Source organism: Pseudorca crassidens, chromosome 9 (genome assembly GCF_039906515.1).
Source record: "Pseudorca crassidens isolate mPseCra1 chromosome 9, mPseCra1.hap1, whole genome shotgun sequence".
Classification (NCBI taxonomy): domain Eukaryota; kingdom Metazoa; phylum Chordata; class Mammalia; order Artiodactyla; family Delphinidae; genus Pseudorca; species Pseudorca crassidens.
Window position 1 is genome coordinate 76625816 of NC_090304.1, and position 22495 is coordinate 76648310.

The window sequence follows — 22495 nt, forward strand, 5'->3', positions numbered from 1 at the left end:
TTCTCATTTGTCAGCATTCTGATTTGGTTAATGTTAGTGTATATTAATCACAGAAAAGTATGGCATAAAACAAGTTCAGGTGGTTATTGGTTCATATAATTATTTCTTTTGTGTCAACTCAAGAAGTAGAACTGTTATTAGTAAACTTTATTTGAAATACTTAATCACTCTTTCAAAGACATTTTATCACCTGATCTGTATGTATCAGTAAATCAAACCTCACATATTTGTCTCACAACCTCAGCTCACAGAATGTTAAGTCAAGCTAATAAGAAGCATCAATCATACCCTGAATGAGATAGTCTGCATTACAAACACTCTCCCTGTAAACCATCCATTATATGGAACAGCTGTTACAAATTATCCAGCCTCCAGGACTACTCTATTTAAGTGTTTCTGCAAAAGCCCACTGTCTCCATTTCTCCCAATGAGTTAGTTGGTGGCACAGGGATTGTACCAAGTTCACTGTCACCATATGACAGCAGTCTTTTTCAATCTGTGCCTAGTTCTAATGGTATATTGCATAGTAATAAATGTCTTCTTACAGTTGTAGAGCAAAAATCCTCAGAGTATAAGCAAGTAGCCATCAAGAAACCACTAAGACAGTTTTTTCTCCATTATATCTCAGCCATTGCCCAATAAGTTAAGCACTTAGGAAGTAATACTTACTCTTTTCTAAGTCCTAAGGGGACTATTGATTTGCTCAGTTAGTTAAAATGTGAAATTAATGACCCCAGATACATGTTTGTCAACTTTTGCTCACTTCCATGACTGTGAAACATGTCCCTAGTCTCAAATAGATATCTTGCAGAACATGTTGGTATCAAGGAAAATCATGAAAGAAAATCTAAATACAGTCAACTCTCCATATCTGTGGAGTCTGCATCTGCAGATTCAACCAAATGTGGATCAAAAATATTCAGGGGAAAAAAAAAATCTAGAAAGTTCCAAAAAAGCAAAACTTGAATTTATTGTGGAGGCAATTATTTATATAGCATTTATATTATATTTACAATTATTTGCATAGCATTTACATTTATTAGGTGTTATAATTAATCCAGAGATGATTTAAACTATACAGGAGGATTGTGTAGATTATATGAAAATACTATGCCTTTTTATACAAGGGACTTGAGCATTCCAAAATTTTAGTATCTGAAGGGATACTGGAACCAATCCCTGGTGAATTAGAACAAGTGAAAACTTATACTTCAGAAAAAAACATATTAAAGGAAGTCTACTACTTCCAGTTTAGTTCACAGTTTTGCCAAGGGTGCTCCTGTCTTAAAAAGAATGGCTTTATAAATGTATGGCCTAATGTGTCTTTGGAAATAATAATTCCAAGTTTACTTCATGATATATTTGAGAAAATATGTCACAGGGATATCTATAAATTATTCATAAAAGAATAGTGAGACTGAACGAATTTAAAAGTCTATATAGGCATACATCATTTTCTTGGTCTTAATTTGCATTGCAGAGTTGTAATGAGTCATACACAATAAACCAATATTGGATTTATAGAAAGCTTTGCAGAAGCATGGTACCTTGCATATTTTAGCACTCCATATGCTATTTTCCTACAGGGTTTCTTCAACTCATCTGTTTTTAGAATTTATGTAATACTAGCTTACTAAATTAATTTCAAGATAGCGTCTGGGTTGCTTGAGGTTTTAAATAAACAAGTTGATTATTTTTAATTATTCTTGCCAGTTTGCACAATAGATCCTCAAATGTCTATTTTCCATTTCAGAAAGATCACCTTCAATGGATGGAGAGTAATACTTATATATTGGAATACACACAGTGTGTACAACTTCAACGCATGTAAAACTACATTAAATATTTATGCCTTCCTAACTACCTGAAATTGTTGGTTAATTTACCTTTCACTTGAAGTTTGTAATAACTGACCAAGAAGTGTTTGTGTTTTTCTAAAAATGAACACAAGAATTCTTTAAATAAACATTTTAAACGTAGTGATGTGTAGAGTCTCACATTAGTAATTAAGTTCTTCAACCAAAAATGGCATGAGTCATTTTAGCTTAAAACTCACAAGGTGTCAAAATTCCAATGACAACCACATGTTCACAAATTATACTAAACAGGATAAATGTCATGAAATTCTAATTTTATTAGACTAATATGGGGAAGAGGTGGTATAACTTTTGTTTTTGCTTACAATGGAAGTAGAAAAATCATTATACTCTCAGTAAGACTGTGAAAGGCATATATGCAAAGCATCCTCAGATCATCCAATGACCACTATCGTTGAAACTACATTGACAACTTCTATTAAGCAGAAACAGTAAAATAAAACAACATTGGAAAAGTGATTTACTGAGTCATCACAATTTACATTTGTTATCAAAACTTTATTGCAAAGAAAAATATGCATACATTTTTAATAATTTAAATAGATTTTCCCTCCAAATCTTTCTACATCCTCTGAAGTCTCCTCCAGATTTCGCCTTTTTAGCAACATGGAGTACAGGCATACCTTGGAGATACTGTGGTTTTGGTTCCAAACCACCAAAATAAAGCAGATATCACAATAAAAAGAATCACACAAATTTTTTGCTTTCCCAGTCTATATAAAAGTTATGCTTACACAGAAAAAGCTTTTTATAAAATATAACATTGTTTATGATTAAGAAAACTCTTCAGAAAGTGGGCATAGAGAGAACCTACCTCAACATAAGAAAGGGCATATACAACAAACCTACAGCTAATGTTATACTCAACCATGAAAAGCTGAAAGCATTTCCTCTAAGATCAGGAACAAGACAAGGACGTTCACTCTCACCACTTTTATTCAACATAGTTTTGGAAGTACTAGCCATGGCAATCAGAGAAGAAAAAACAAAATACAAAGAATCCAAATTGGAAAAGAAGAAGTTAAACTGTCACTATTTGCAGATGACATGATACTATACATAGAAAATCCTAAAGACGTTACCAGAAAACTACTAGAGCTCATCAATGAATTTGGTGAACTTGCAGGATACAAAATTAATACACAGAAATTTGTTGCATTTCTATACACTAACAACAAAAGATCAGAAAGAGAAATTAAGGAAACAATGACATTTACCACTGCATCAAAAAGAATAAAATACCTAGGAATAAACCGACTTAAGGAGGCAAAAGACCTATACTGAGAAAACTTTAAGACACTGATGAAAGAAATCAAAAATGACACAAACAGATAGAAAGAATATGACGTTCTTGGATTGGAAGAATTAATATTATCAAAATGACTATAAAACCCAAGGCAATCTACAGGGCCAATGCAATCCCCATCAAATTACCAATGATGGGCTTCCCTGGTGGCGCAGTGGTTGAGAGTCCGCCTGCCGATGCAGCAGACGTGGGTTCGTGCCCCGGTCCGGGAAGATCCCACATGCCGTGGAGCTGCTGGGCCTGTGAGCCATGGCCGCTGAGCCTGCATGTCCAGAGCCTGTGCTCCACAGCGGGAGAGGCCACAGTGGTGAGAGGCCCGCGTACCACAAAAAAAAAAAAAAAATTACCAATGATATTTTTCACAGAACTAAAAAAACAACTTTTAAATTTGTATGAAAACACAAAAGACCCTGAATAGCCAAAAAATCTTGAGAAAGAAAAACAGAGCTAGAGGAATCAGACTCCTTGACTTCAGAGTATACTACAAAGTGACAGTAATCAAAACAGTTTGGCATTGGTGCAAGAAAAGGCACATAGATCAATGGAACAGGATAGAAAGTCCACAGACAAACCCATGCACCCACGGTCATCTAATCTATGACAAAGGAGGCAAGAATATACAATGGAGAAAAGACAGTCTCTTCAATAAGATGTGGTGGGAAAACTGGACGGCTACATGTAAAAGAATGAAATTAGAACATTCTCTAACACCATACACAAAAATAAACTCAAAATGGATTAAAGACCTAAATATAAGACCAAATACTATAAAACTTGTAGAGGAAAACATAGGCAGAACACCCTTTGACATAAACTGCAGTAATATCTTTTTTGGATCCATCTCCTAAAGTAATGGAAATAAAAACAAAAGTAAACAAATGGGATCTAATGAAACTTAGAAGCTTTTGCACAGCAAAGTAAACCATAAGCAAAATGAAAAAGCCCTCAGAATGGGAGAAATATTTGCAAATGATGCAAATGACAAGGGATTCATTTCCAAAATATAAAAACAGCTCATACAGCTCAATACAAAAAATAAATAAATAAATAAAAACAATCAAAAAATAGCCATAAGATCTAAATAGACATTTCTCCAAAGAAGACACACAGATGGCCAAAAAGTACATGAAAAGATGTTCAACGTCACTAATTATTAGAGAAATGCAAATCAAAACTACAATGAGGTATCACCTCACACCAATGAGAATGATCATCATCAAAAAGTCTACAAATAATAAATGCTGGAGAGTGGGTGGAGAAAAGGGAACTCTTCTACACTTTTAGTGGGAATGTAAATTGGAATAGCCACTTTGGAGAACAGTATGGAAGTGCCTTAAAAAACTAAAACTAGAACTACCATATGATCTAGCAATTGCACTCCTGGGCATATATCTAGATAAAATCATAATTTGAAAAGATATATGCACCCTAATATTCATAACAGCACTATTTACAAGAGCCAAAACATGGAAGCAACATAAGTGGTCATAAACAAATGTATCAGTAAAGATGTGGTATATATACACAATGGAGTATTGCTCAGCCATAACAAAGAATGAGATAATGCCATTTGAAGAAACATGGATGGACCTAGGAATTATCACACTAAATGAAGTAAGCCAGACACAGAAAGACAGCTATCATATGTTACAGTTATATATGGAATCTAAAATTGATAGAAATGAATTTATTTACAAAACAGAGGTAAACTCACAGACATAGAAAACAAACTTATGGTTATCAAAGGGGAAAGGGAGGGGGAGGGACAAATTTGGAGTTTTAGATTAAAATATACACACTACTATATATAAAATAGATAACCAACAAGGACCTACTGTATAGCATAGGGAACTATACTCAATATGTTATAATAACCTATAATGGAAAAGAATCTAAAAATGAATATATATATGTATAACTGAATTACTTTGCTGTATACCTGAAACTAACTAACATTGTAAATCAAGTACATTTTAATTTTAAAAAGATTTGTGCTTACAACATATTGTAGTCTCTTAAGTGTGTATTAAGCCTCAAAAACAATGTACATACCTTAATTAAAAAATACTTTATTGCTAAAAAATGCTAACCATCATCTGAACCTTCAGTGAGTCGCAATAGCAAAATCAAAAATCATAGATCACCATAACAAACATAATAATAGGGAAAAAGTTTGAAATAGTGCAAGAACTACCAAAATGTGACCCAGAAACGTGAAGTGAGCAAATGCTGTTGGAAAAATGGTGCTGATAGACTTGTTAGATTCAGGATTGCCATGAACCTTCAATTTATAAAAAAACTGTATCTGTGAAGTGCAATAAAGGGAGGTTTAACTGTAAATGGACAGGAAATTCAATGAGAGCATTAAAGAAAAGGCTTATGTGTCATTGCCTTCCTCTGAGTTTCAGATGGACTCCACTTTACTTGTAAGGTCACCAGCTTTACCTAATTCAATTCCTACCTGAAATCCATGACTTTCCTGATGCCTATCATGCCGGCTTTTAAACTTGATCACCTTTTTTCTGGTTATGAACAAATGTAGGGCATAAAGAATCTAATGGAACAATGTTGACTCAACCCCTATAAAATCATGTTTTTCATTTCATATAAGCTCTCAATGTTTTTCAGCAATGTTGCTGTTCAACTCTTATTTATTCCCCATCACATAGCTCCCAGTGACTATTACTGACCTTTTCAACTCTCTTCAGGCTCCAAACTAGCATCTTCCTGTGTCTGCAGTTCAGTGTTATCATTATAATTATTTCAATTAAAATTTATTGCATTAAGTTGAAAAGAAAACTTTTGAGATTCTCCTCCAGATTTCGCCTTTATTGTACCATTATTCTTCCAATTTATTTAGCATGAAATTCTGGAATAATGTTTCATTCCCACTCTTGACTCTTCCTTTTTAATATCTAATGTGTTAGTCCACCTCCCATTTTAAAGCATTTACTGGCCTCCACTATCTACATAAAAATGCTCAAACTCATTGTCCTGCTGTTCAAGGTCTTCCCTCAACCTCCTTTTCTCCACATAAAATCCTGCTACTCTGATCAAACTTAAACCATCTGTCTTCCTGCTTTTCGGAAATGCCTTGAATTTTCCAGTCTTTGGGCCTATTTTTTTATTTATCCCTTTTTGCCACCAAAAGAAAAAAGTCACCTATTCTATCTTTAAGTACTAGCCCAGAGGAACTGTTTTCTTGGAATATTCACTGCAAAACCCATCCTGCCAGCATCACTGTCTAAAGAATTTTCTGTGTCCTAGAAAATTCTGTGTGAATTTTCTATTCACAAAAGTGAATTTCTAACTCACCTGGCTGGAAAATGGCAAGGCCTGCATGAGTTCCCATGTGTCAAGGTATCTAGTCAGCCTCCATCAGTCAAAGCTGTCAAGTTTAGCTTTTCATTTTTTGTCCTCACATGGCAATTTCTCCAGCCCTTTCAGGCCTTTTTTTTTTTTTTTTTTAATGAATGTAGTAATGAGAATGACACAGATTATTTAATTGTGGGCTTGTGAAATAGGATTTTTCAATCTTGTTCTAAAATTCCTTCTTTAATTTTCAATACTTTGTTGAACTTTATTGTCATAGGTATTCATTGGTTATAATACTACATGTTTAATAAGCTCCAAGTCTCTATCCAAAAGTGATTAATATATCCTATAGGTAAATTTTTAAGTCATTTTAGTAATTTCATTGTATTCTGTGTTTACCTCTCTGGCTGTTTGTTGCTAGTTGGCTGGCTGTTCTTTCAGTTTTCCTGATTTACTTTTAGCCATTTTTCATTTCCAAAAGATTTATCTGGAGTAATTAGATATTGTTGGAGATCCCCTTTTCAGATTATTTATGCTAATATAACCAGTCTTAGCACAGATAATGACTTATTCCAGTTTTAATCTTTGTAAACCAAGGTACTTCTGTTATCCTTTGTATCTTAGGATGCTTCCAGTTGCAAGTAATATAAAGCCTAACTCAAATTGGCTTAAACAATAAGAAATTTATTAGTTATGTTGACAGGAAGCTAAAGCAGATTTTTTTCATTGGTTGATCCAATGTCTCAAGTTTTTTTCAAGGACACAGGTTGGTTCTATCTCCATTCTGTCATCTTCAGTGCTGGCCTTACTCTAAAGCTCATTGTAATCATAGGCTGACTGCCAAGAATAATAGGGCCTAAATTCTTTCATGTTCACATACAACAGGAGAAAAAACTAGCGTATCTACAAATGTCTATACCTTCATCTGGCTTTGCCAATTTAGACCATGTGCTTACTCCTGAACCAGTACCTATCATAATACGATTGTCATGATCTGATTGGCTTAGACCTAACTTCCTGAACCAGTCACTAGCGGGGCAGGTGAGATTGCCAAGATGGGCATAGACTAATCAGGGCTACTGCATATAATGGGGGTTTAATTCCCTATACCACATTGGGAAAGGTGGAGTGAATATTAGGGAGCCAACCACAAGGCTCACTTCATCTCTATCATATATTTTCTATTTCTAAATCCATTTTTAATCAATAAAAAAATTATTCTTAAACTTCTGAAATCTACATTTTCTGTCTATGTTGAATTATGTGAAGAAGTGTTGCATATTAATGAGTAGCACAGAGTTAAAACTCAGATATATATGCAATTAAGAATCAAAACTGAATCCCAGGTCCAGTATTGGAATATTGTGTTGTCTTGAGTGAGTCACTCGTACTTTCTGAGACTCAGTCTTCACGGGTCAATACGAGATTTTCTGTAAAAATTAAAGAGAAAGTACATAACATTTAGTTCATTACATTATACCTGATAGGTGCTCATTAAATCATTATCATTTCAGCACCACTTTTTCCCCTTTCCATTATAAACTCCCCTGAAGATAGAATTTGTTTATTGAATCCGCCAATAATAGTACTTTTTTTTCCAAAGCATTTTCACATCTATCCTTATTTGTTTTGATAAATCAATGTGGTATATAGGTTCTCATTTTTATTGGTAAAAAATGAAGTATTGTGAGATCATATGACATTTTCAAAGTTCTTGAGTTAGTTAAAGGCCTAACCAATGCTAGTATAGCTATTTACAAAGTACTGTTACATATATTACCCTACACAGCCCTCACAATAATGACATAAGATTGATATTATCATCCCCTTTATAAAATGTAAGGAAACTGAGAATTAAAGAGGTTCAGAAACTTGAATAAAGCTCTTACATAAAAGAGTCAGAACTGGAATAATATTCCTATGACTCTTTATCAAAATCTCTTTTCTTTAGATCAGTTTTTCTTAAAATATAGGGTGCACAAAAATTTCTAGACAACCTGTACGAAATACAATGCTGAAGCTCTAGTCACAGAAATTGAAATTCAGTAGCTATTGAGTACAGCTCAGGAATCTAGATAATTTTTTACAAACATGCCAGAGATTTTGTTGCTCATCAAAGTTTGAAAGATACTAATAGCTTGTTTGTTGTTGCTGTTGATTAGAAACACCATGATCTGATGGGTATCTAATTAAGAGAGTTTACCAAAAATGAGAACATAGCATAATTAGAATCTATTTTTAATATATATATTAAGAGTATTTTCTTCAGAATAAATGATTTTGTAAAGATATATTACTCTTTTTCATATTTTATTGGGTCAAAAGGAAAGATGTGTAAAAAGATAACCCAACAGCTATGCTAGCCTATTAGGTTAATAAAAATTATTCATTCATTCATTTATTACAAATCTATAGTGATAACACACTAGGTGCCAAGAACTGTACTAGGAAGTAGGAATACAATTACAAGCACAACTTCAACCCTCCTGTACCTAAAATTCAGATAGGAAATCTACCCTTAATAGGAGATTCACACAAATAAGTAGAAGCCTTCATAGATTTCAACTATGATTGAGAGGTGCATGATACTATATGAATGTATATAATCTTGTGATTTTACCTAGACAGGGCAGCAAGAGAAGTTTGCTTCAAAGCAGTGATACTTGAGCAGAGATTTGAAATTTGAAGCCTAAACAGGTGTTAAATAGGCAAAGTAAGGAGAGACAAGAATTTCATGCTGAGGGACCAGGTTACATAGATAATGATGATGATGATGATAATGATTATAGACAGATAAATAGATAGATAGACAGATACAAAATAACAATAATAAATATAATGGAAATGATAGGTAGATATAAAATAATAATAATATATATAATGATGATAATAATGATACATGGATAGATACAATAAATGGTGAACTTTACCAAATTAATTAGAAACAAAATTGCTTTTGAAAAAAATAATTAGAACTGTTTAGCTCTCATTTCCATCCTTAACTACCCCTGGTTTTAAAAAAATATATTCTCATGGGATCAAGAACAGTATGAAAGGGTCACATAAATTAAGTATGTAAAAAGTAAAGAAATTTATGAACACCCTCTCAACTTCATTAGGAACATAATGATGGTAAGGAAGTATCTGAGGAAAAGGCAAAGAAAGATGCAATGCTATGTGAAGTTGAACTTTACAATATGTCAAAGTATGCCAGGAGACATTTTCTTGTGTAAAAATAAATATGTTATCAATAACATCTTAAATAAGGGCATATCATAAGTCTTCATAATTCTATTGTAAAGATGAAAACCTCAACAACCAGTTACTACTAGGTATTAATATATAATGTGATACAGGAAATCTACTCACGTTGTTGACTATTACTTTCTAATGAAAGTTTTTTTTGTTATTTATATATGGCCTTTTAAACTTGATCTACACAAAATGGTCCTTTGTACTGGATAGTTCATTGCATGTATTTAAACTATACATCATAAAAAAATACTCTTCAGGGCTTCCCTGGTGGCACAGTGGTTGAGAATCTGCCTGCCAATGCAAGGGACACGGGTTCGAGCCCTGGTCTGGGAAGATCCCACATGCCGCGGAGCAACTAGCCCCGTGAGCCACAACTACTGAGCCTGCGCGTCTGGAGCCTGTGCTCCGCAGCAAGAGAGGCCTCGATAGTGAGAGGCCCGCGTACTGTGATGAAGAGTGACCCCCGCTCGCCGCAAATAGAGAAAGCCCTCACACAGAAACAAAGACCCAACATAGCCAAAAATAAAAATTAATTAATTTTAAAAAATACTCTTCATGGTCTGAGTTATCGAGTTTATTTTTCTGCATTAATATAATCTTTCAGACAGTAGCTAAATCTCTTCCCTTAGTATTAGAAGGGCATGTTCATGACTTTACTTCTGTGATTGCTTTCCTTTCTTCTGACCCATATACCTACATGTGTCTAGAAGTAAGAAGTGTCTGTCCCCAAGCAATATTTATGGGCTTAAAGACAGAATCAATTTAAGATACCATGGCATATTTGGTGTTGAATTTTTCATTTTAGCTTAATCAATTTAAAGCACAGAATTTGTAACGTTTTGAATCCCAACAAGTTTAATTTTTCACTTAAAACTTCTATATAAGAAACATAGAAAGTCCCCCAAATCAAATAAAAATGAAAATAAAAACTGAGTAGATTTATTTTTACAAAATAAATTTGTTTAAAAAATAACATGTACCAGTAGAAATATTTGTTGGATAAGCAGGTGTCAGAATCAGACAGGGAATGTGATGCTAGGTGAGAAAAAGAAGTTGCTTGCCACAGGGAGTCATTCTTAGCATTAAGAAGATGTTTTAAATAATTATCCCTCAAAAAGGATTGGACAGTCACACCACAAATTTCTAATGTCCAGCACCACCAATTGATGTCTAAAAGGAGAACGAACAATAATTTCACAGGAGGTCAGTATGCAGTTTCCTGTTTGTTAACATTAATTTGTCATAATTTGCTCTAAACAGGAAACACCCCTCCACTGGCTGTCCAGACTAAAGCCAACACCTGCTTCCACTCATTTTCCTTCTAAAGGATAAGGACCCTTTTGATCTCGTTTTTCTGAGGAGGAGTTTCCCTCTCTTCTTCCTCATCTGAAAAATAATAGGGTTTAACTAGATGGCTCTGGTTAATTTAAACATTCCAAGACTCTGTAACATGTTTAACTATTACATGAAGTCTTTAAGTCCTTGTTTCATGTCACCAGGATAAAGATAACAACATTAAGTGTTACAAAGAGATATATAGTTTATTTGTTTTTCAACTATAAAAGTCAATGGCTTCTCAAGAGAAGACAAATTTCTAACTGAACATTAGGTCAGCAGAGTGAGTTGATCTGATAGCAATCTAACAGCAATCCTGGGGGGCCCTTGATTGAGACAGATTGAATTCATGAGAACATGGCTTCTGCCAAGGGCCTTTGTGCTTTATCATTTGCTCAGAGTCCTTACCATGAAGAAATAAACATAAAATGTGTCCATTTTTCTAAATGGTCTAATTTTTGTCTCCCTAGGTAGGTTTATTCCTAGGTATTTTATTCTTTTTGTTGCAATGGTAAATGGGAGTGTTTCCATAATTCTCTTTCAGATTTTTCATATAGGATTCGTATAGTAATTCGTATAGGAATGCAAGAGATTTCTGTGCATTAATTCTGTATCCTGTAACTTTACCAAATTCATTGATTAGCTCTAGTAGTTTTCTGGTGACAATTTTAGGATTCTCTATGTATAGTATCATGTCATCTGCAAACAGTGACAGTTTTACTTCTTCTTTTCCAATTTGTACTCATTTTATTTCTTTTTCTTCTCTGATTGCCGGGACTAGGACTTCCAAAACTATGTTGAATAACAGTGGTGAGAGTGGACATCCTTGCCTCATTCCTGATCTTAGAGGAAATGCTTTCAGTTTTTCACCATTGAGAATGATGTTTGCTGTGGGTTTGTCATATATGGCCTTTATTATATTGAGGTATGTTCCCTCTATGCCTACTTTCTGGAGAGTTTTTATCATAAATCGGTGTTGAATTTTGTCAAAAGCTTTTTCTGCATCTATTGAGATGATCATATGGTTTTTCTCCTTCAATTTGTTAATATGGTGTATCTCATTGATTGATTTGCATATATTGAAGAATCCTTGCATCGCTGGGTTAAATCCCACTTGATCGTGGTGTATGATCCTTTTGATGTGTTGTTGGGTTCTGTTTGCTAGTATTTTGTTGAGGATTTTTACATCTATATTCATCAGTGATATTGGTCTGTAATTTTCTTTTTTTGTAGTATCTTTGTCTGTTTTTTTTTATCAGTGTGATGGTGGCCTCATAGAATGAGTTTGGGAGTATTCCTTCCTCTGAAATTTTTGGGAAGGCTTTGAGAAGGATGGGTGTTATCTCTTCTCTAAATGTTTGATAAAATTCACCTGTGAAGTCATCTGGTCCTGGACTGTTGTTTGTTGGAAGATTTTTAATCACAGTTTCAATTTCATTACATGTGATTGGTCTGTTCATATTTTCTGTTTCTTCCTGGTTCAGTCTTGGAAGGTTATACCTTTCTAAGAATGTGTCCATTTCTTCCAGTTTGTCCATTTTATTGACATAGACTTGCTTGTAGTAGTCTCTTAGGATGCTTTGTATTTCTGAGGTGTCTGTTGTAATTTATCCTTTTTCATTTCTAATTTTATTGATTTGAGTCCTCTCCCTCTTTTTCTTCTGAGTCTGGCTAGATTTATCAATTTTGTTTATCTTCTCAAAGAACCAGCTTTTAGTTTATTGATCTTTGCTATTGTTTCCTTTGTTTCTATTTCATTTATTTCTGCTCTGATCTTTATGATTCCTTTCCTTCTGCTAAATTTTGGGTTTGTTTGTTCTTCTTTCTCTATTTCCTTTAGGTGTAAGGTTAGGTTGTTTACTTGAGATTTTTCTTGCTTCTTGAGGTAAGCTTATATAGCTATAAACTTCCCTCCTAGCACTGCTTTTGCTATATCCCATATGTTTTGGATTGTCATGTTTTCATTGTCATTTGTCTCTAGGTATTTTTTTTTTATTTCTTCTTTGATTTCTTGAGTGATCTCTTGGTTTTTTTGTAATGTATTGTTTAGCCTCCATGTGTTTTTGTTTTTTACATTTTTTCCCTGTAATTCATTTCTAATCTCATAGCGTTGTGGTCAGAAAAGATGCTTGATATGATTTCAATTTTCTTATGTTTACTGAGGCTTGATTTGTGACCCAAGATATGATCTATCCTGGAGAATGTTCCTTGCACACTTAAGAAGAAAGTGTAATCTGCTGTTTTTGGATGGAATGTCCTAGAAATATCAGTTAAATCTACGTGGTCTGTGGTGTCATTTAAAGCTTCTGTTTCCTTATTTATTTTCATTTTGGATGATGTGTCCATTGGTGTAAGTGAGGTGTTAAAGTCCCCCACTATTATTGTGTTACTGTACATTTCCTCTTTTAGAGCTGTTAGCAGTTGCCTTATGTATTGAGGTGCTCCTATCTTGGGTGCATATATATTTATAATTGTTATATCTTCTTCTTGGATTGATTCCTTGATCACTATGTAGTGTCCTTCCTTGTGTCTTGTAACATTCTTTATTTTAAAGTCTATTTTATCTGATATGAGTATAGCTACTCCAGGTTTTTTTTGATTTCCATTTGCATGGAATATCTTTTTCCATCCCCTAACTTTCAGTCTGTATGTGTCCCTAGGTCTGAAGTGGGTCTATTGTAGACAGCATATATATGGGTCTTGTTTTTGTATCCATTCAGCAAGCCTGTGTTTTTTTTGTTGGAGCATTTAATCCATTGATGTTTAAGGTAGTTATAGATATGTATGTTCCTATGACCATTTTCTTAATTGTTTCAGGTTTGTTTTTGTAGGTCTTTTTCTTTCTTATGTTTCCCACTTAGAGAAGTTCCTTTAACATTTATTTTAGAGCTGGTTTGGTGGTGCTCAATTCTTTTAGCTTTTGCTTGTCTGTAAAGCTTTTGATTTCTCCCTCGAATCTGAATGAGATCCTTGCCACGTAGAGTAATCTTGGCTGTAGGTTCTTCTCTTTCATCACTTTAAGTATATCATGCCCCTCCCTTCTGGCTTGTAGAGTCTCTGCTGAGAAATCAGCTGTTAACCTTACGGGTATTCCCTTGTATGTTATTTGTCATTTTTCCCTTGCTGTTTTCAATAATTTTTCTTTGTCTTTAATTTTTGCCAATTTGTTTACTCTCTGTCTCGGCATGTTTTTCCTTGGGTTTATCCTGTATGAGACTCGCTGTGCTTCCTGGACTTGGGTGCCTATTTCCTTTCCCATGTTAGGGAAGTTTTCAACTATAATCTCTTCAAATATTTTCTCTGGTTCTTCCACTCTGTCTTCTCCTTCTGGGACCCCTATAATGTGAATGTTGTTGTGTTTAATATTGCCCCAGAGGTCCCTTAGGCTGTCTTCATTTCTTTTCATTCTTTTTTCTTTATTCTGTTCGACAGCTGTGAATTCCACCATTCTGTGTTCCAGGTCATTTATCCATTCTTCTGCCTCAGTTATTGTGCTATTTATTCCTTCTAGTGTAGTTTTCATTTCAGTTATTGTATTGTTCATCTCTGTTTGTTTGTTCTTTAATTCTTCTAGGCCTTTTTTAAACATTTCTTGCATCTTCTCAGTCTTTGCCTCCATTCTTTTTCCGAGATCCTGGATCATCTTCACTGTCATTATTCTGAATTATTTTTCTGGAAGGTTGCCTATCTCCACTTCATTTAGTTGTTTTTCTGGGGTTTTATCTTGTTCCTTCATCTGGTATATAGCCCTCTGCCTTTTCATCTTGTCTATCTTTCTGTGAATGTGGTTTTTGTTCCATAGGTGGCAGGATTGTAGTTCTTCTTGCTTCTGCTTTTGGCCCTCTGGTGGATGAGGCTATCTAAGAGGCTTGATGGGAGGGACTGGTGGTGGGTACAGCTGACTGTTGCTCTCATGGGCAGAGCTCAGTAAAACTCTAATCCACTTGACTGTTGATATGTGAGGCTTGGTTCCCTCCCTGTTGGTTGTTTTGCCTGATGCAACCCAACACTGGAGCCTACCTGGGCTCTTTGGTGGGGCTAATGAGAGACTCTGGGAGGGCTCACACCACAGAGTACTCCCCAGAACTTCTGCTGCCAGTGTCCTTGTCCCCACGGTGAAACCAAGCCACCCCCCGCCTCTGCGAGAGACCCTCCAACATTAGCAGGTAGGTCTGGTTCAGTGTCCCCTGGGGTCACTGCTCCTTCCCCTGGTCCTGATGCACACACTACTTTGTGTGTGCCCTCCAAGAGTGGAGTCTCTGTTTCCCCCAGTCCTGTCAAAGTCCTGCAATCAATTCCCACTAGGCTTCAAAGTCTGATTCTCTAGGAATTCCTCTTCCCATTGCCAGACCCCCAGGTTGGGAAGCCTGTTGTGGGGCTCAGAACCTTCACTCCAGTGGGTGGACTTCTGTGGTATGTGTTCACCAGTCTGTGAGTCACCCACCCACCAGTTATGGGATTTGATTTTACCGTGATTGCACCCCCTCCGACCGTCTCATTGTGGCTTCTCCTTTGTCTTTGGATGTGGGGTATCATTTTTGGTGAGTTCCAGTGTCTTCCTGTCGATGATTGTCCAGTAGTTAGTTGTGATTCTGGTGTTCTCACGAGAGGGAGTGAGAGCACATCCCTCTACTCCGCCATCTTGGTTCATCACTAATTTTTATAATACTGTATTCATAACAATCTTTCAGATTTACAAAGATGTAAAAAAGTTGTCTGTCCATAGACCTTAATACTCTAAGTTTCTAATAATGATGAGCCTTAGTATTAAATCATATGAAAATGTTTTCTTCGTTCGTGGACCTAGTCTTTCATTTTTATTACCAACCTACTCTACTCTTAACTGAAAAACAAAACAAAACAAAACAAAAAAACTGTTAACTCAAATATTTTGATTTAACAAAAAAAGAGGCTGTCATATTGGATCTTTGTCTTACATGATAATTACTTTATTTTAAAACTTTTTAGTTTTTACACAGCATTTCAAATTCAAAACAAATCTCCTTTCGTCTTTCCACATCTCTTCTTCCTTCTTCTCCCTTCTCCCTTTCATCTCTTCTTCTACAGATATTTACTGAGGGACTAATATATACCAATTACCATGCTGAATATTCAGACAGATGGAACTTACATAAAAATAATTATAGCCAATGTAACAAGTGCTATAATGAGATGTCATATGTACTAATGTGCAACGTTATTATTGCCTGGCATTAGTTTTTTGTAAAAGATCTCTCTCTGCCCTGGATTTTAAACACACCTGGGGTTGGAACCCTATTTTATCCTCCTATAAACCATTTCCCCCACCTTTCTCCCACCACTCAGCACAGTGCTTTCCACACACATACTAGGAATAAGCAAATGCTTAGTTAAATAGAATTTACTTAGAATAGTACATACATATCACAATATGGAAGCATTGTTTAAAATAATGACTTTTAAAATAATTTTAGAAGTAATACATACTTATTGTACAGAATTGGAAAATCCAAACAAGTATAAAGAATAAAATTTAAATCATTATAGCTTCAGCTCCAAGCAATAACCACCATGTACACTTTAATGCATTTCTTTCCAGTCTTTTCCTATACACATTAGGCAAATTACTATTTATACATTTATATTAACATATAATTTTGCATTCTGGTTTTTTTTGTGAACATTTCCCATATCATTAAAGTGTCCTAAATATTAGGCAGTTTAATGGCTGCCTACTATTTTATTTTAAGGTTTTATGATTTAAACATTACATGATTATTGGACAATTAATTATTTACAGTGGCTTGTAATTATACATAATTGCACAGCCACAATCAGCATCCTGGGTACATAAATCTTGTTCACTGTCACTGATTATTTTGCTAAGGACTATATTTGGGAAAATAGCCAAATATAAAGAAAAATACTTGGGGATTTATTAATTATGTTGTAAGTTCCATTTTTTGTTCCAGCTGAAGTTTTTAAAAGTATTTAGAGTAATTATTGCCTATTATTAAAAGAAATATATGTTTTTTAAGAGAAATAATTTAAATATTTTAGTAGAGATTTAATACTCAGAAAGGCAAATTATTTTATTTAAGTTAACTAATAGTTACTTTCCACAATATCTCCTATCATGCCTCACATGTAGGTGATCGTTAATTCTTTCTGAAGACATAAATGAATAGAATGGGTGAAATGGAACAATATGGAAGAACTTAATAAATGAATTATGTTGGTAGTTATTCTTATTTGAATGCAATAGCTAAATTTCAAGTCTTTTTTCAAAGCATGTTAAAGATTCTCCTGACAAATTCCCTACCTATGAACAAACTCTCAAATCAGACTATTTTGAAGTCTGTTCCAATTATCCATTGTTTCCCCAAAATTTGTGGCTTAAAATATCCATACATTATTTGCTCTCACGGTTTTGTCAGCTGACAGGCATAGCTACGTTCTTAGCAGGGATTTCTCATGCACATGTGTCTAAAGGTGGCTGAAGCTGGAATCACTTGAAGGCTTCTTCACATGTCTGGTGCCTGGGCTGAGATGACTGGAATAGCTGAGGGCAAGTTGGATATCCCTCTCTCCATGGGATTCTCCAAATGGCTAGCTTGGACTTCCTGACAGAATGGTAGCTCAGTTTAATAGGACTTCTAACTAGGCAGCTGGATTTTCCCATAAGCATTCCAGGAGACATGGGATGAAGCTGCAAAACTTCTTATGATTTCTCCTCAAAAGTTATGCTGTGTCACTTCTACCATTGTCATCTGGGTCAAATATAGGCACACTTCATTTTATTGTACTTTATTGCACTTTGCAGATATTGTATTTTTTATAAATTGAAGGTTTGTGGCAACCCTGCATCAAAGAAGTCTATCAGCACAATTTTTCCAAAAGCATTTTCTCATTTTGTGTCTCTGTGTCACATTTTGGTAATTTTTGCAATGTTTAAAACTTTTTTATTATTGTTGTATTTGTTATGGTACTCTGCAATCAGTGATATTTGATACTACAATTGCAATTGTTTGGGGGCACCATGAACTACACCCATATAAGAAAGCAAATTTAACTGATAAATGTTGTATGTGTTCTTATCACTCCGCTGACCATCTGTCTCCCTATATCTCTCCCTCTCCTTGGGCCTTCCTATTCCCTGAGACACAACAATATTGATATTGGACTAGTTAATAACACTACAATGGCCTCTAAGTGTTCAAGTTAAAGAAAGTGTCTCAGGTCTCTCACTTTAAATCAAAAGCTAGAAATGATTAAGCTTAGAGAGGAAAGCATGTCTAAAGTTGAGATTAGCTGAAATCTATGTCTCTTGAATGCAAAGGAAAGTTTTTGAAGGAAATTAAAAGTGCTACTCCAGTGAATACACAGATGATAAGAAAGCAAAAGAGGCTTATTGCTGATATGAAGAAAGTTTTAGTTCTGAACAGAAGATCAAACCAGCCACAACATTCCCTTAAGCCAATGCCTAATCCAGAGCAAAGCCCTAACTCTCTTCAATTTTATGAAGACTGAGGTGAGAGAGCTGCAAAAGAAAAGTTTGAAAGTAGCAGAGGTTGGTTCCTGAGGTTTAAGGAAAGAAACCATCTCCATAACATAAAAGTACAAGGTGAAGCAGCAAGTGCTGATGTAGAAGCTGCAGCCAGTTATCCAGAATATCTAGCTAGGATAATTAATAAAAATGGCTCCACTGGATAACTTATTTTCAATGTACATGAAACATCCTTCTATTGGAAGAAGATGCCATCTAGGACTTTCACAGCTAGAGAGGAGATGTCAATGCATGACTTCAAAGCTTCAACAGGCAGGTTGACTCTCTTGTTAGGGGCTAATGCAGCTGGTGACTCTCAGTTGAAACCAATGCTCATTTACCATTCTGAAAATCCTAGGGCCTAAATATACTCTGCCTGTGCTCTATAAGTGGAACAACAAAGCATGGGTGACAGTATATCTGTTTACAACATGGTTTACTCAATATTTGAAGCCCACTGTTGAGACTTACTGCTCAGAGAAAAAAGATTTCTTTCAAAATATTACAGCTCAATGATAATGCACCTGGTGACCCAAGAGCTCTGATGGAGATGTACAACAAGATTTATGTTGTTTTCATACCTGCTAACACAATATCCATTCTGCAGCCCATGGATCAAGGAGTAATTTTGACTTTCAAGTCTTTTTATTTCAGAAATACATTTCATAAGGCTACAACTGCCATAGACAGTGATTCCTCTGATGGATCTGAGTAAAATAAACTGAAAACCTTCAGGAAAGGATTCACCATCATAATTCCATTATACACATTTGTGATTCATGGGAAGAAGTCAAAATATCAACATTAGCAGGAATTCGGAAGGAGGTGATTCCAACTTTTATGGATGACTGAGGGATTCAAGACTTCAGTAGAGGAAGATGTAGTGCAAATAGCAAGAGTACTAAAGTTTGAAGTGTAGGTTGTAGCTGTGACTGAATTCCTGCATTCTCATGATACAACTTTAACAAATGAAGAGTTACTTCTTACAGATGTGTTAAGAAAATGGTTTCTTGGGATGGAAACTACCTTGGCAAAGGTGCTATGAAAATTGTTGAAACAATTATGAAAATTGTTTGGGAGGACTGACTCCAATTTTGAAAGAAATTCTACTTTGGGTAAAATGTTATCTAGCATCATAGTATGTTACAGAGAACTCATTCATGAAAGGAACAGTCAATCTATGTGGCAAACTTCATTGTTGACTTAATTTAAGAAACTGCCACAGCCACCCCACCCTTCAGCAACCACCACCTCAATCAGTCAGCAGCTGTCAATTTTGAGACAAGACCCTCCACCAGCTAAAAGATTATGACCTACTGAAGGCTCAAATAATGGTTAGCAGTTTTTAGCAATAAAGTATTTTTAATTAAGGTATGTACATTGCTTTTATAGAAATAATGTTATTGCACACTTGATAGACTATAGTATGATGTAAACATAATTTTATATGCACTTAGAAATCAAAAAAAAAATTGTATGACTTGCTTTATTGCAATAGTAGCTTTATTATGGTCATCTAGAAAAAAATCACTGAAGTATGCCTGTAGTCACAGGCCAACCCAAATTCAACGGGATTGAAAGAATAGGATTCACCTTTCAAAAAGGGAATGACCTGCATGTACAAGGAGGAAAGAAAGTGTTGGTGGCTATCTCATACACAGACTGCCACAAAGTCCTAAACAGTTTCTTCAATGTTATGTTTATCTCTACTACATAATTTAAATGTGTCATTCCCCAACACACACTTTTTCTCTTTCTTTCATTCCTTCAACTGAAAGTACTCCATAATTAACAGGAAAAGGAAGAAGGATCTCTGTAATCCTTGCTTTCTTGAACAAATCAGGCTTTACAATCAGATCTGAATTCAGATCTCTGCTGTGCCATTCACTAGCAGAGCTACTTGGGTGAATAATTTCTCCTCACTAGAAGGGATTCTCTGATACCTACTGCCTAGTGTAACACCTAACGTATAGTAAGGTTATTGACTATGTAACTTATTTATTATTAATCGACCAAACTAGTTCTTTGAGATTCCCTTATGTCCTCTATGAAATAGGGATTATAATGCCCACCTCACAGAGACATAGAAATAGGTGAACAAGTTAATGTTTGCAAAATACTTAATGACTTAATACAGTACAGTGAGGATATGGTAGCTATTGGTATTATTATTACAGTTAATATTCTTATCTTTATTATCGTTAGACTCACTCCTCCATATCCATGTCACTGCAGTCTAACAACTTGTTAGACATCTTCAGTACCTGGATCTCATTTATCTTCCACACCTCCTTCTTAGCTACCATTTTAATACTCTGAACTTTAATTTATATTGGTGACACATCAAACATATTCTTCCATAAGTCCTTGACCTAATAATTATATTTCCCACTTCATTCCAGATAAACACAAATTCTCATCAAAAGTTCCCTACACTTAAATCACAAATCCTACTATTTTCTTCTCACAATTTCTTATTCTTACATCTTCCCCTCATAAAAACCTGGTTTCCTGGACTCTGCTCTTTTATTCTAGTCTGCCAACACCATTCTGGCTTCACTTGACTCTCTAGTCCTCCTTGAGACTATGGTCATTTATACCATTGGCAACTTTGATGATGTCATATCAAATTTGTAAACTAAATCTAAATTGACCCAATTAACCACTTTTTCTGGCCCTGGTCCTGGCTTTCTAACCTATTTGTTGACTTGGTCAGTTCCACTTCAAAATTATGTTATTGAACCAAACTTGAACTCCAGGACTATTCCAAAATACTTATATTTCCCTCTTCTTCATGTCTTTCCTCTTTTATCATGGGCTTTTTCAGACATTTTCCATTCTCCTCTAGCTCCCAATCCCATTCTCACCCAACAACCTTCACTTTCTGTGGATAATTTTTCCTTCTTTAGTGAAAAAAGGAGAACCTTCCCAAATGAGCTCTCCCAGCTTCCCTTCTTAACATTTCAAAAGCTTTATCTCTCTATTCATTGTTTCTTCCTTAATTGCTCTCAGAGGAAAAAGGTATGCCACTGCTCATGGTTATCCTCTACACATTTGCTCACAATCCCAGTCTTTTGTCACCTTTCTGATGGAATAGTCCTTGTCTTCTAAGTCTTGAGTCTCTGCTAGCCACTGCTGGTTCTTCTTACTCTTGATAAAACACTCATTTCTCATTTCCTAAAAATGTCATTCACTTGGTGATGTTTAAAAAACACTTTGTCCATCTCATCGTCCCTTCCTTATTTTGTACTCAGAGGTCTTTACTGTCTCCATCTCTTTAGCATTCCACCATTTCTTAGCTCCTTACAGTCTAGGTCAGCCCTTACTGCTCAGACTTCATAATCCCCAAATCCAGAGAGCAACTTGCTACATAAGGACTAATTTGGAAAATAAAATATTTAAAGGTGGATTATATTTTTCATTGAAAATAAAAGCATTCTTGCAGCTTGCATTGTCCATATTTGGGAATACAAAAATGTTAATAAGGAAACTGGCATTGTTCTTAGCCACTAAAATATCAACACTCTACATATTTTTGAATGTTATTAGAAATCCCTGTTTTAGAAGTAGTAATACAGAGGTATATTTCTCCTCATATCAGATCTTGGTTGTTTTTTGAAGCTGGAGTCTACGTGCACATCACTTGATAATCACTATTCTATACCAACTTTTTATGATCAAAAAGGGCAATAATCTTCTCTAATTCATCATCTTCTCACCCTCACCAAAGTCATCATCATTATCATCATCTAATCATTTTTCCATGTCTCACTTCTAGTATATACTCTTTCTTGGTCTGAAATCTCATTATTTCAGAGCCTTTCATTGTTCCCTGTTTGAATTTTTTTGTTTTGGCTATGTTGGGTCTTCGTTTCTGTGCGT

General features: G+C 35.0%; 1 protein-coding gene across 3 annotated transcripts in view; it reads left to right on the forward strand.

The window, feature by feature from the left end:
• CNTN5 (contactin 5) overlaps positions 1-22495 on the forward strand; it is a 1387157-nt gene that overhangs the window by 1260918 nt on the left and 103744 nt on the right. The gene's annotated exons all lie outside the window — the stretch shown is intronic.